The following is a 13,005-nucleotide window of genomic DNA, read 5'->3' as shown; positions in this document are numbered from 1 at the left end:
AGCAACCATTCCTTATATGTTTTAGCCTCCAGTCCCCTGATCATCTTTGTTGCTCTTCTCTGTACTCTTTCTAGAGTCTCAACATCTTTTTTACATCGTGGTGACCAAAACTGGATGCAGTATTCCAAGTGTGGCCTTACCAAGGCATTGTAAAGTGGTATTAGTACTTCATGTGATCTTGATTCTATCTTTCTGTTAATGCAGCCTAGCACTGTGTTGGCTTTTTTGGCAGCTACAGCACACTGCTGTCTCATATTTAAGTGATTGTCCACTAGGACTCCGAGATACCCTCTCACAGTTACTACTATTGAGCAAGGTACCACCTATACTATACCTGTGCATTTGGTTTTTCTTGCCTAAGTATAGAACCTTACTTTTTTCACCACTGAATTTCATTTTGTTAGATAGCACCCAGTGTACAAGTCTGTCCAGATCCTCCTGTATCTTAAGCCTGTCTTCTGGAGTGTTGGCTATTCCTGACAGCTTGGTGATGTCTGCAAATTTGATGAGTTTCCCATCTATCCCCTCATCCAAATCATTGATGAAGATATTGAAGAGCACTGGGCCCAGAACAGAGCCCTGAGGCACCCCACTAAACACTTCCCTCCATGTAGATGCAGTTCCACTGAGGACCACACGCTGCATACGCCCAGTCAGCCAACTACAAATCCATCTGGTGGTGATGCTGTCTAACCCACATTTTTCTACCTCATATATAAGTGCAAAAATTCCACCTTGTTCATAAGAATTTCTTCTTTAAAGTGTTTCTAAAGCAGATTATATTCATGAATGGTGAGAACTGGTAGGAAAACTGGTAGGAAAAACACATAACCTATCTGGTACAGAAAAATGTTCAGACAACCATATCTATATAAAACACCTGCTGTCATTTCCATTACCATTAATTGGGTGAAACAGTGCATCATAAGGCAATAATTTTTGAACCAAGGTACCTCAAATGGGCTAATGTAAACAATGTGACCAAAACCTGGGACTTCTGAAGGAATGAAATTTAGGAAAGTTGTGGCTGCTTCAGGCTGCTGCTGTGATTGGGCTGCTACTGAGGTCATTTTGAACATTTCATGACAGTTTCCCACAATTCCCAGTCTCAATTCCTCCCTCCTTCCCTCATCCAGCAGCAAGGAATTGACTTATCAAGTGGTTCTTTAAAAAGCGACAATTTGAAGATCCATGAAGAAAACCCTGGATTTATTTTTTTTATTGCTTTATGTGCCCCTTCTCTGGAACATAAACATGCACATGTAGCTATATCCCATCTTTGCTCAAAAACTCAAGGCACATATATAGTGATCTATCCTCCTATATTTCTTCATAACAACTCTGTGAAGTAGGTTGGGCTGAAAGTCACCAAGTAAGTTGCTGTGGCTGCAAATGGAGTAGGAACCAAATCTCTCTGGTGTTAGTCAAATACATTAGCCACTATGCCTTAGTCTTTGCCCATCCTGTTTCATTTTTCAACTAAGTCCTGTTCTGAAACTGAGTGTAAACCAGCCTTTCTTCGGCCTCTAGAGCAGGGCTTTTCAACCGGTGGTACACGTACCACTAGTGGTATGCAAGCACCTGGCTGGTGGTACACGTAGGACGGGTTGAACAGCACTGTAAAAAAATGTAAAAAAAAAATTTAAAAAAGTGTTTTTTACTAACAAGCTTTCAGCTGCATTCCGTTTCTCTGTTTCCTTCTCAGCCTTCGCCAAGTGTTCATGGCGAGAAGTTAGAAAGTCTCATGGAACTTTTTTTCTTTTTTACCGATAGTCCCACAAACACGTGGCGAAGGCTGAGAAGGGAATGGAGAAACAGAATGCAGCGGAAAGCAGGTTAGTTAAAAAATGCTTGGGAGAGGTGAGGGCATCTGGGTGGGGGTGGGGGCGACCACCTTACCCTACATGGTGGCAGGAGGGTTAACGGCGGGTGCAGGGGGCCCTAGAGGAGCTGCATAAAGCAGGCAGAGGGGAGGCCAGGTAGATTATGGGTGCTGCTTGGGGCCGGAGGGCAATCGCACAGTAGAGGCGCTGCTCAGGGCTGGAGGACGATCGTATGTGCGAACAGGACAGCCACACATAGCAGAAGCACTGCTCAAGGCCGGAGGGGAGTCCAGGCAGATTGTGGGCACTGGTAGCGGCACCGGTGTGGAGGGAGAACGCACACGTCAAAGGGACAGATGTGCATGGCAGAGGTGGTGCTCAGGGCCGGAGGGTGATCACACGCACGAGCACCCTCCATGCCAGCACCAACGCCAGTGCCTGCAATCTGCCCGGCTTCCCCTCTGGCCCCGAGCAGCGCCTCTGCCATGTGTGGCTGTCCTGTTCGCGAGGCATTCTCTTGCCTACTGGATATCAGCAGCCCAGATTTGGTAGCTCCACTTAAGACCTGCTGAGGTGATTTCCCTTGAAAGCGGCTGGATGGAACGGGCGATTTAAAAGCCTGAATAAAACAAGTTAAATTACATTGAATGTATGGTTATGCTACATGGAAAAAGGGGAGAGAAGTTATAGTCAAGAGATGACACCATGTTTTTGGGATCTGGCAAGGAGGAGGAGAAATGAAGAAATGGAAAATAAAGGACTACACCTCTTTAGAATCACAAGGAAAGGAATGAGGAGACAAGAAAAGGTGGAACAGGAAATGGAAGATCACCTGGCGAATATGTGGCAAATAAAAATAAATTTATTTTATTTAATTACTGTGAGGGTTCATCAACACAACAATATTTGCCTTTCACAATAAGACATCAAAAGAGAAAGAGTGAGACAAAATAAATAATTATTTTTGCTGCTGTTGGTATCATAGCCAAAGAAAAGTAGAAAAGATGAGAATGTCCATGCAGTATGAAGGCAACTCTAAGCAATCTAGAGAGAAAATTTTACTGTATCAGACAATCTAGAATTTGGGCAAAGAGGATTTTTTTTTATTTCTATGTGAGAATTCACATCAACCTTCCATATAGTAAGCCGTACCAATCATTCTATGAATGAACTTGGCTTCCACTGTAAAAAAAAAAAAACAAGACTCCACTTTCTCCAGGGTGATTTATACATTTACAGGCATTCTAATACTATATGTATCATTTATAGAATTTTGAAAAATACATTTAAAATTCCAATCAAACAACATATGCCCACCTAGAATATTTCTGTAGCCTACCTGCGGTATGTAAACCAGCAGCTGAAAACCATGTTTCTGTTTTTCTTTCCAGCAGAGTTTTTCTCAGGACCAGATGAAGGAGAAAGAGGAGGGGTTGGAATTAACCAAAGTGTGGAAACAGTAGAGCTGGTCTAACAACAGTTGTGGCCCATTAACTAAAAAAATCTAAAAATACTGCATTCTGCAAAATTTACTGTCGTCTTTATAATCTGTCAGCGCAAATTCATAGTTTTACTGTAATATAATAACAGCTATTAACCTTCACAAAAAAAACAAGACGAAGTTGCCATTCATTCATCATCATTATTTTAGCCATTGTCTATCTACTGCAGGATGAAGGCCTCTTCCACATCTTTCCAACCAATACGGTCCTGAGCTTTCTTTTGCCAATTGGGTCTGAAATACTTGTTAATGTCATCAATCCATCTTGTTTTCGGTCTCTTTTTATCAAGTGGAACCCATTCTATGATTGCCTTGGTCTGCCTGCGATCAGTTCTTTTTTCTATGTAACCAGCCCATTTCCATTTCAATTCTTTTACTCTCTTGATGATATCATATACTTTTCCCTGCCAGAAAGCTGATCTGTGAAAATAGGCCAATAGCGGAAAACTATCTCAATGAAGTGGGCAAATAATAATATCAAAAGCAATTAAAATTCAGAAAACTGACAATACTGCGTCCCAAGAGAAGCTGCTGGTGGTCCTCAATTTCTGTGTAGTTTGTGCTATTAAGAGGCTAGAAGTGCTTTTTGTTAGCAATGTTTATTCTATGGAGTAACTTGAGGTCATAGTGATCCTCATTTGTTTTAGCCTGCCTGAAATTTTTGGAGACTAAGTAATTCTGAAGAGCTTACTGACAATGATAGGATACAAGTAATGCCTGATTTATTTCTGTTTTAGGGTTCATAGCTTAAATTTAAAATTTACCACAAACCTTTGGTGTTTTTTTTCTTAATTATTATATCCACTAAAAGTCTTGTCATTTTAGGTGGGTCTAAATATAACAAATACTGAACAATGTATAATAATTAGGGGAAAAACTTTCACACTTGAATTATGGTTTTATTTACATTTTTTAAAAAATTATGTATACTTTTGTTGGGCTCTACTCAACTCTTGGTTACTTAGCTTACATAAAATGATTAAAATGGTAAATCAATACAATTTTGGGTTAAATTATGCATCAAAATTTAGTTTAATAAAGGCTTTAAAACAGAGAGACTGGGAAGGTGTATACAACAATGCAATTATTAACAATATTTTATTTATCCAAACTGTGAATTTCCAAGATAAAATATAGGAGCATTTAATTGGATACTCCACATATTTTATAGTTCTTGTAAATGTCTGAGGAACATTGCCTTAAACGTTAACAACAGAGTTAAGTAGTACAAGGTGAAGTTGTGCTCTTCTAGTCTCTCTGGTCTTGTGATAAAGACAGCCCTAAAATTCTCAATCATTCCCTTTTGAACAGTCTCTATATGTATGTTTAGGTTTCTCCAGGACAATGTTTAGGGCAGTAATTAAAATATTGGATAAAACTGGAGAGCGCCACATTCAAGTCCTCTGTTAGAACATAAGTTACTGGGAGACAGTGACCAACATTTACTATCTTTCACACCAAGAGGATTTAGGTTGTGTGGATAAATCAGACAGCTGCTAGGTATGCATCCTTAAATTCAGAAAGAAAAGAGGAGGTATCATACTAAAAAAAATGTCAACGTGGGAAGCTGCTGGTAGAAGAAACAGTAAATAAGAAGAACTCATAATGTGTTCTGAACATCGAAAGTGAGCTACTAATCCTCAAAACACAAAGCCAAAGAAGAAGATACAATTTCCACAGACTGTAATGATACACATATAACCCTCAGATTTATTCTGACCTTGTAGTAAATACTCAGGAACCATATATGGGAATCAACTTCTAATTATTCCTTACTGGGTGTTGGTTCTGAAACTAAGTTATTTTCCTCATTCAGTGACTGGGTTCAAACATATAGCTTGCAAACTTTAGTCTGATGAATAAACTTCAATTGGATGAATCTCGCAGCACACTGAACCAAAACCAATGTTTTAGAAACAATTATGGCTGGGTTCATGACTATAAACCCAAAGCAAATAAACTTCATTCTGATTCAATATGATGTTTGAACCATCAATCAAAACGAGTTTTTGTTATTGCTCTTGTTTTAAATTTTGGACTGGCTTGGCTTTAGAATTGAGTCCCCAACATATCAGAGAGCAAATTGGTTAAGACAATCATAAAAAGGAATCTGAAAGGGAATGAACATGAAATATGGATTGTGTTCATATAGAATATTTACCTACCATTTAATCATGATGAACTGAACTCACTTGATTGCTTCTATGTAAGTTTAAACTCTTGGTTGAATATGATGGTTTACAGGGCACACTAAGACATATGTGTTGTTTTGCTTTGGCTTGGCCATTATGGTTTGTAAGCCATGCTTTATAGCAGGGGTCCCCAACCCCCGGTCCATGGACTGGCACCATGCTGTGGCATACCAGCAACCAGGCCGCCCAAACAAGTGAAGCCCCATCCACTGGATGAAGACAGCCCCCTGTGGTCCACATAAAAATTTTTCTCCACAGAACTGGTCCCTGGTATCCAAAAGGTTGGGAGCCTCTGCTTTATAGGTTAAATGTATTGTGCGAGTCCAACCAGAGACATGTTGTTTCCTAAGTGCTCAGCTCATATGAACTGAGTTAAATTGAGACACACTGAGTCAAAAATTAATGAACTTCATTTTAGACTGAGTTATTCTGCATATTCAGCCACCTTAGTTCTCAGCTGATTTTTTAATCTTCCCCATGCAACTCCTCTCCCTTCCATTACTGACCGTAGTAGTAATAAGACTATCTACGCTGTTTCCTGTATCAACTAAAAAGACTCCAGATAGATAATAAAATCTGCATTAAATTCATTAAATTCTAAAGGCTTTCCCACTCAGCAGTCAACATATCACCACAAAGCTCAAATAGTATAGTATAGTATAATATAGTATAGTCAGATTCCATCTTCAGTCTTTCTATTGCTGAAAAGGCACAGTACTGTCTCCAAAAGGTAGCCTATCTCAATCTGTGTGGTGTGCACAGGTGCATTTTTATTTATTAAATGTATTAAATCAAGTCAAGCTTTAGTTTTAAGTGCTGAATTTTTAAAATTTTCAATAAAATAGTCCTCAATTAAGCAAATATGTATTTAAACTCCAAATCCTCTTAACTCCTATGATGCTCAGCTTTGGAATAATTTAATGTTTATCATTTTTTTTAAAAAAAAAATTATCTCCTAGTATAAGGATTGTCTTTCTACATTCAGGACCATGGTAAAATATTTCTCAAGTCTCTTCAACAGGTCCTGCCAGCTATACGTACTTGGGAACACTGAAGTTTCCTTAACATTTGGTACGTAGCTTTCTTAAGAGCATCATAACCCAACTTTGAAAGTACCTTTGCTGAGATCTTTCATAACAAGTGTTCCAGGGCCAGTGCTGGCAGTACTGTAAACATTTTAGTATGACACTACTTCTGCAATTTTCTGAGGGCAACTCTGAGTTTTAATTTCAAGAGAAAGTTAAGTTTTTATAATAGTTCAGAGTTCTCAGTAAGTAATGATCATACCATTGGTGTAAACACACCTGATTTTCTATATTATATGCTCTCTTTAAAGATACCTTAGCATTTTTAAAACATAAACCATTTAGGACAGGCATGTCAAACTGCTGGCCCATGGGTCGGATGCATCACGCCGAAACCATGCCCACTCCATTGCCGGCAATGGGGAAAAAGTCACAACACGTCACGTGATTTCATGTAATGTCATGAGTTTGACATGCCTGATTTAGAAGTAGGAAGACAAACTGGGTTCACATTCCATTAAATCTTTGGTTTATTAACCATTCTTATATGAGAAAGTAATAGTGACCTAATCCACTGTTATAACATGGTCTGAAAATTGCTATGGTTGAGTTCATATATAAATCGAAATAAATAAATAAATAAATAAATAAATAAATAAATAAATAAATAAATAAATAAATAAATAAATCACATTAAGTCAAGTAGTCATGCTATACAAATTCAGCAATAGGGAAAGACCTCTATGATGCATGTTTGAGAAGGACTCCATATTTATGCCACACACCTCCAACCTGCTGAGGTCAGGTGATCAAAATTTCACACCTTAAATCTTTAAAAAATCCTCTCCTCTTGCATATATCCACTGAATAAAGGTCATTTATTAATCAGGAAGACACAATGCCCTGGTATGCAAATAGCAGTAGAGGTTCCTGCCTCAACAACAAGCAGTCTCTACCTTTCCCAGTTGCTTAGCAACCATGCTTTCCCTAGATATTTACCTCATCTTTTGTATACTCCCCAGCTTTCATTCCCCTGATGTGAACAGACTTCGTTTACTAGAATACTACCAGTCCTCTGCTTGATGCCTTACCAGGAGATCTAGTCAGTTTCTAGTTTCACCCATTTCATATGAGAAGAGCATGTCTATGGCTCTACTCACACAATACATTTAAACTATAAACCATGTTTACAAACCATAATGACCAAGCTAAAGCCAAACAATGCATGGGTCTTAAATGTGTCCTATGACCATCATATTAAATCAGGAACATGTTATTTATGTTTCTGTGGGAACTATGGAAAACTAAAGGTAGCCCCTAGGATGCAATTTGTGTCAAAATACTTAGACTTGGGCAGTGATATGATAATAGACATTTTATTTTGTTAACTATGGTTGGTGGATTAGCATGTTGTGAGAATGCAGCCAAAGTCTATGTCAATACTATCAGCTCAGGCTTTCTCTAAAACAGATGGCATAAGCATACCTGGCTACTTTTCTTAGAATGATGAATATTATTTTAATCCAAAGATCCAAACACCCAAACATCAAATGCATTTGTTTTGTGAAGTTGGCTTTGAGAAATAACTCAATTTTAGCTACCATCCATAATGAGATATAATAATACTGAACTCTCTTAACAGTATTCTGCCTGATTAATATGCACTCTCAAAACAAATTATCACAGCTACATTAAAAGGAATTTCAAAGAAGTGTATATACCACTCATGAGACTCATTGCATTGGATGCAATTTACTCCCAGGTAAGAATGTGTAGGTAATGGCTTCCCCAAGAGACACAAAAGACTGCATTTTTATGGAGTTTTCAATAGATTTCTTTCCACTACAATTTTCAAACTCTTCTAGGTGAGATGGTTGAACCTATCATTCATTACCTATTACCATGAGCACTCCTATCTCTTGCCTCTAATAAGAATTTCCAATATATATATATACATTTACTTATTAAAGCAAAACCCAAAAAAGAGTTCTTGAATCTTAAATTCTATAAAATTACTGCATGAGCTCAGGTAAAATACATGAAGTATTATCCTGAGAAAGAAGTACCCATATATTATAGATAGAAGTGAGGGATGGAATAATGAAATGAGAGATAAAATAAATTTATAAATGTAGACATTGCATTAGTTAGAAATCAGCTGCTGGGTGTGACATAAGATCACAATTGGGATCAAAATTTCCATTGCTAAGCAATGTGGTTGTTAAATGAGGCATTGCTACTTTTGCCACGGTTAAGGAATCATTGTGGTCATTAAGCAAATCACTGAAGCTGTTAAGTGAATCCAGCATTCCCTATTGACTCTGCTTGTCAGAAGCTGGCTGGGAAGGTTGCAATGCTGATAATCTGACCCTGGGATGCTGCAACCACCATAAACACAGGCCAGTTGCCAAGCACCCAAATTTTGATCATATGACTGTGGGGATGCTGCAATGGCATAAGTGTGAGGACTGGTCTCGAGTCATTTTTTTCAGTGGCATTGTACCTTTGAATGGTTGTTAAACAAATGATTGTAACTCAATGACTACCTCTAAAAGATTTTATTAATTTATTTTATCAATTTATATAGCCACACATCTAACAACAAAGTATCATATTCTTGTTTTCAGGTAAAACTTCCCGGTTTAACATTTTTTGGGAAATGTCATGTAGTAGCCTATCCCAGTCTCTAAAAATTAAATATTTGAGGAAGATGCATGACAAGTGCATTTTAGGCATATACTTATTGAATAGGTCAATTCCCAGTCTCCCATTTCTAAGAAAGTTAACAAAATATTATGTAGAAGAACCACTTCATCTGGAAAAACCATTACTTGATCTACCTTGTATTCCGGGGTGTCAAACTCGCAACGTCACATGGCGTGTCATCACGTATCATGACTTTTTTTCATTGCCAGCAATAGGGTGGGCGTGGTTTCAGCGTGACGTATCCAGCCCATGGGCCGGCAGTTTGACACCCCTGTTCTATTCTGTCTCTATTCTATAGTTCTTAGTGACCCAGAGAGCAAACTTTATCTGGAGCTCAACAAGAAAAAAACAACATTAAAAAAACAAAACAAAATGAGACATTAAGAAGGCCATAATGATTCTTTGAAAAGGATTCAAGGGTGGTTAGCTCTCTTTTTCACCATTATCTTTTCATTTTATTTTGATGACCGCACAGTAGCAGCACTTAATCAAACTCGGCTGACCTTGAAAAAGCTATGTAGCTTCATATCTAGTTAATGTTTGAGCTAAAAACCACAAAAATATCTCAGGGGTGTGGACTGAACTGGAAAATCAAGACAATAAATCTTTCAGAAGAAGGCAGTGGCAAACAGTTTTCATGCCATTGCCAAAAAAAGCTGCTCGGATATGTCCATATAGCCATCAAGCATGACTCAAGGGAAGTAGAATTTTCATTTGCTAGGATTTCATGTAATTATCACCAATGTAATTAATAAAATATGAAGCTATTGGGAGAAACCATCTAGCCTTGGAATTAGATGTCATCAGCATGCAGCAAGTCTGTGTTCTGTTAATTAAGAAACTGGGAATAATTATCTTCATCATGTATGTCAGAAAAATAGTAACTAAGACTGGGAAGTAAGGTTAGCAGCCAGACCATAAACACTAAGATGAGATGATAAGCTGTTTTGTATCACCTTACCTGAAAAAAGCATTTCAGATAATTTTATAAGATTATAAAATTGTTAGATTATTATTTGGCTGCCAATTTTAAGCAACTCTGCATGGCTCACAACAGCAGTAAAACCTATAAATAAAGCAATCCTAAAAAAAGTAAAAACAGTAAAATAATAAAAGAAAACCCTAAACCTTAATCATCGCCTTGGGATGTCCCAAACAGGCTGTGACCCATTTTTCAAGCCTTCTATCCATTCAATCACAGTGCTTCAGTAAAAAGTCAGGCCTTTTACAGGTCTTCTGAAAAGCTAGAAGGGTGGCTCCTCTTGAATGGCTGGTGGTGTTCAACAAGGTAGTGACGGCCACAGAACAAACCTGGAGCATGTCCACCCTATCTGATCTATTGGAACAGGCAGCTATTCTTACAGAGAGGCAAGCCTTGCAAATAATCAGTGTTGTGTAGGGCTTTAAAAGTGATAAGTAGCACCTTGAATTCAGCCTGGAGGAAAACAAGGAGCCAAATAAATCGTGTAACAGGGGGTAATATATGGGTTGAGCACAGGGGACAGAATTCAGTACCAATATTAAACACAAGTGCCATCTTCCCCAAGAGTAGATTGCTCTGTCTCCCTCCATTCCTTCCTATGTCTGTCACCAACACAATGCCCTCCTGTACCACCTCCCCCTTTTCCCTATCACGATCCCTTCCCCACCCACGCCCACGCCCAGGCTCCCATCCCATGGCCCTGAGAACTACCTGTATTCAACCTGAATAATCTAGACAAACAGGTTTTGCTTAAGTTCTGGTGTTTCTGGTATATATTCAGCACCTCCACCCTAGCAAGCCCTCCATCTAAACTTTCAAGTATATAAACGTGAAATATTATGTATTCTTTTGCCCCATTTTGGTTGATCCTAACAATGTATTGTCCAGCTATGAATTCTGGATTTGTCTTCCTCTTACAAGGATAAATACAATAAATCAGCACACAGACACAACTATATAGATAACTAAACATCTTGCCACTTTCTAATTTAAGATATTTGTTTAAACAATTTGCCCCAATGCTATAGAAATATAACATTTGCCCCAATACTATATTCTGCAAAGCTTATAGTTAATGTCTAAATGCCACACAGTGTGAAACAATGACACAGAATGTATTGCATGGGGTTTTTTGCATAACTCATTATTTTTGTTGCTAAAATGTTTTTTGCGGGGTGGGGGAGTTGAAAAACTACTTTTATTTGTTGTATCCTAACCTTGGCTATACAAATATAATTTAAATAATATATGCACATTAACCAGAAATACAGAATACTGTAGTTTCTTTCTTCTCTTCCTCCCTATGGTCCTAATAGCTATTTCTCTTTCAGCTAGTTAATGTGGCTGAATGTGTTAAGAGTTACAACTATGCTCAAATACATGCAATCATCTCCACTGTAAAATTAAAACAATATTCAAATATGTATGTTTTTGTGGCTTTTAAAAAATGAAATTGCTTGTGAGCAGCTCATTCACATATTCTGTATTAGGAACTGGTACAAGACATGTTATTGCACATATACAGAGACAAGCTTTCTATCGTATATACAGTAATGAGAGAAATGATTTCTCAGATGAAAAATGTTATAAATACACAATTGTTTTTTCTTATTACCAGTAAATTGTTCTTCCTACTTTCTTGATTTTTTTTCCAGAATCTGCTTTTCAAGCATGTTTAATCTATAGCTGATTGATCCACCCTGATGTCATCCATATGTGTTTTCTTTCAATTCCCCAGCCAGAGTTGAAGTTTGCTACACTTGGACTTTTTTTTCAAAAATCCCCCCTACCCATCCCCACATAGGCCTACACTAGCAAGCAGTGGGAAGGTATATATGTAGACCACTTAAAATTGCAATGTTCTACATTTTTTTTACTTTGAGTGTTGGAAACAAATGTCTCTGAACAAACACAATCTCAAACTTTAACAGTCAGTTGATCTATCAGGAAGGAAAAAGGAATCTAAGGGCCAATTCACTAAGAACTTTTATAAGCTAAACTGCAGATTTTTTCACTGATTTAAAATCTACAATGTCTGCTTACTGCTGGCAACAGCATATGATAGGCACGTCAATATTTGTATCATTTCATTATATTTATGCATTTCTAGAAAGCAAAACTCTGTTCAGACAGCCTTTCTCCCAGCAATCCCAAAATCTCTCCAAATCGCCTATTATTCTAAACAATGGGAATCAGTTCACATTTCAGACTTTTACAAGTAGAGAAACAAGATACACATTGCCTTCAGCCATGTCTACCACAAATGCTTCTTTTTTCATGATCTATAGAAGTCCTAGAACAAGCCTTAAAATACCAGGTTCTTATTTTCAGGACCAGCTAAAAGATGTGTATTTACCCTGTAATAAATGTATCAAAAAATATCTTAATAGTGCAGATTTCCCAATGGTGTTTTTTTCCACAAGGCAATTGGATTATCTTGTTTGTTCTTTGAAGACGTTTCACTTCTCATCCAAGAAGCTTCTTTAGCTCTGACTGGATGGTGGGGAATGGTAGGATTTATATTCCTTGCCGACAGCTGGTCATTTGCATAAGGGGTGAAAGGGGCCATCTATGTCAAAATTGAATAGCCCTCTCTCAACAGAGGGGAAGGGATACGATATCATCTATTTCCAGTCTACAACACCATCCTTTCAAAGGTTCCAAGAAGGCTCCACACCCATTTGCACTACTCAGGTGACCCTGAAGATACAGATAAGCCTCCAAGGGCTTCAACAAACAATAACAACTTTATTGTCACTTTGAATGTACACCAATC

General features: G+C 37.8%; 1 protein-coding gene across 8 annotated transcripts in view; it reads right to left on the bottom strand.

The window, feature by feature from the left end:
- EPB41L1 (erythrocyte membrane protein band 4.1 like 1) overlaps nucleotides 1-13,005 on the bottom strand; it is a 194,112-nt gene that overhangs the window by 131,510 nt on the left and 49,597 nt on the right. Inside the window, exon 1 of one of the 8 annotated variants that reach the window (XM_081323135.1) lies at nucleotides 3,163-3,235. The exons of the other annotated variants lie outside the window; for them this stretch is intronic. The gene's annotated coding sequence lies outside the window, so the exon portion shown is untranslated. Of the gene's footprint in view, nucleotides 1-3,162; nucleotides 3,236-13,005 lie in introns of those variants that run through there. 8 annotated transcript variants of the gene reach the window in all.

This window comes from Vipera berus (assembly GCF_964194415.1).
Source record: "Vipera berus genome assembly, chromosome: 3".
NCBI classification, from domain to species: domain Eukaryota; kingdom Metazoa; phylum Chordata; class Lepidosauria; order Squamata; family Viperidae; genus Vipera; species Vipera berus.
This window is presented reverse-complemented; position numbering and strand designations above follow the sequence as displayed.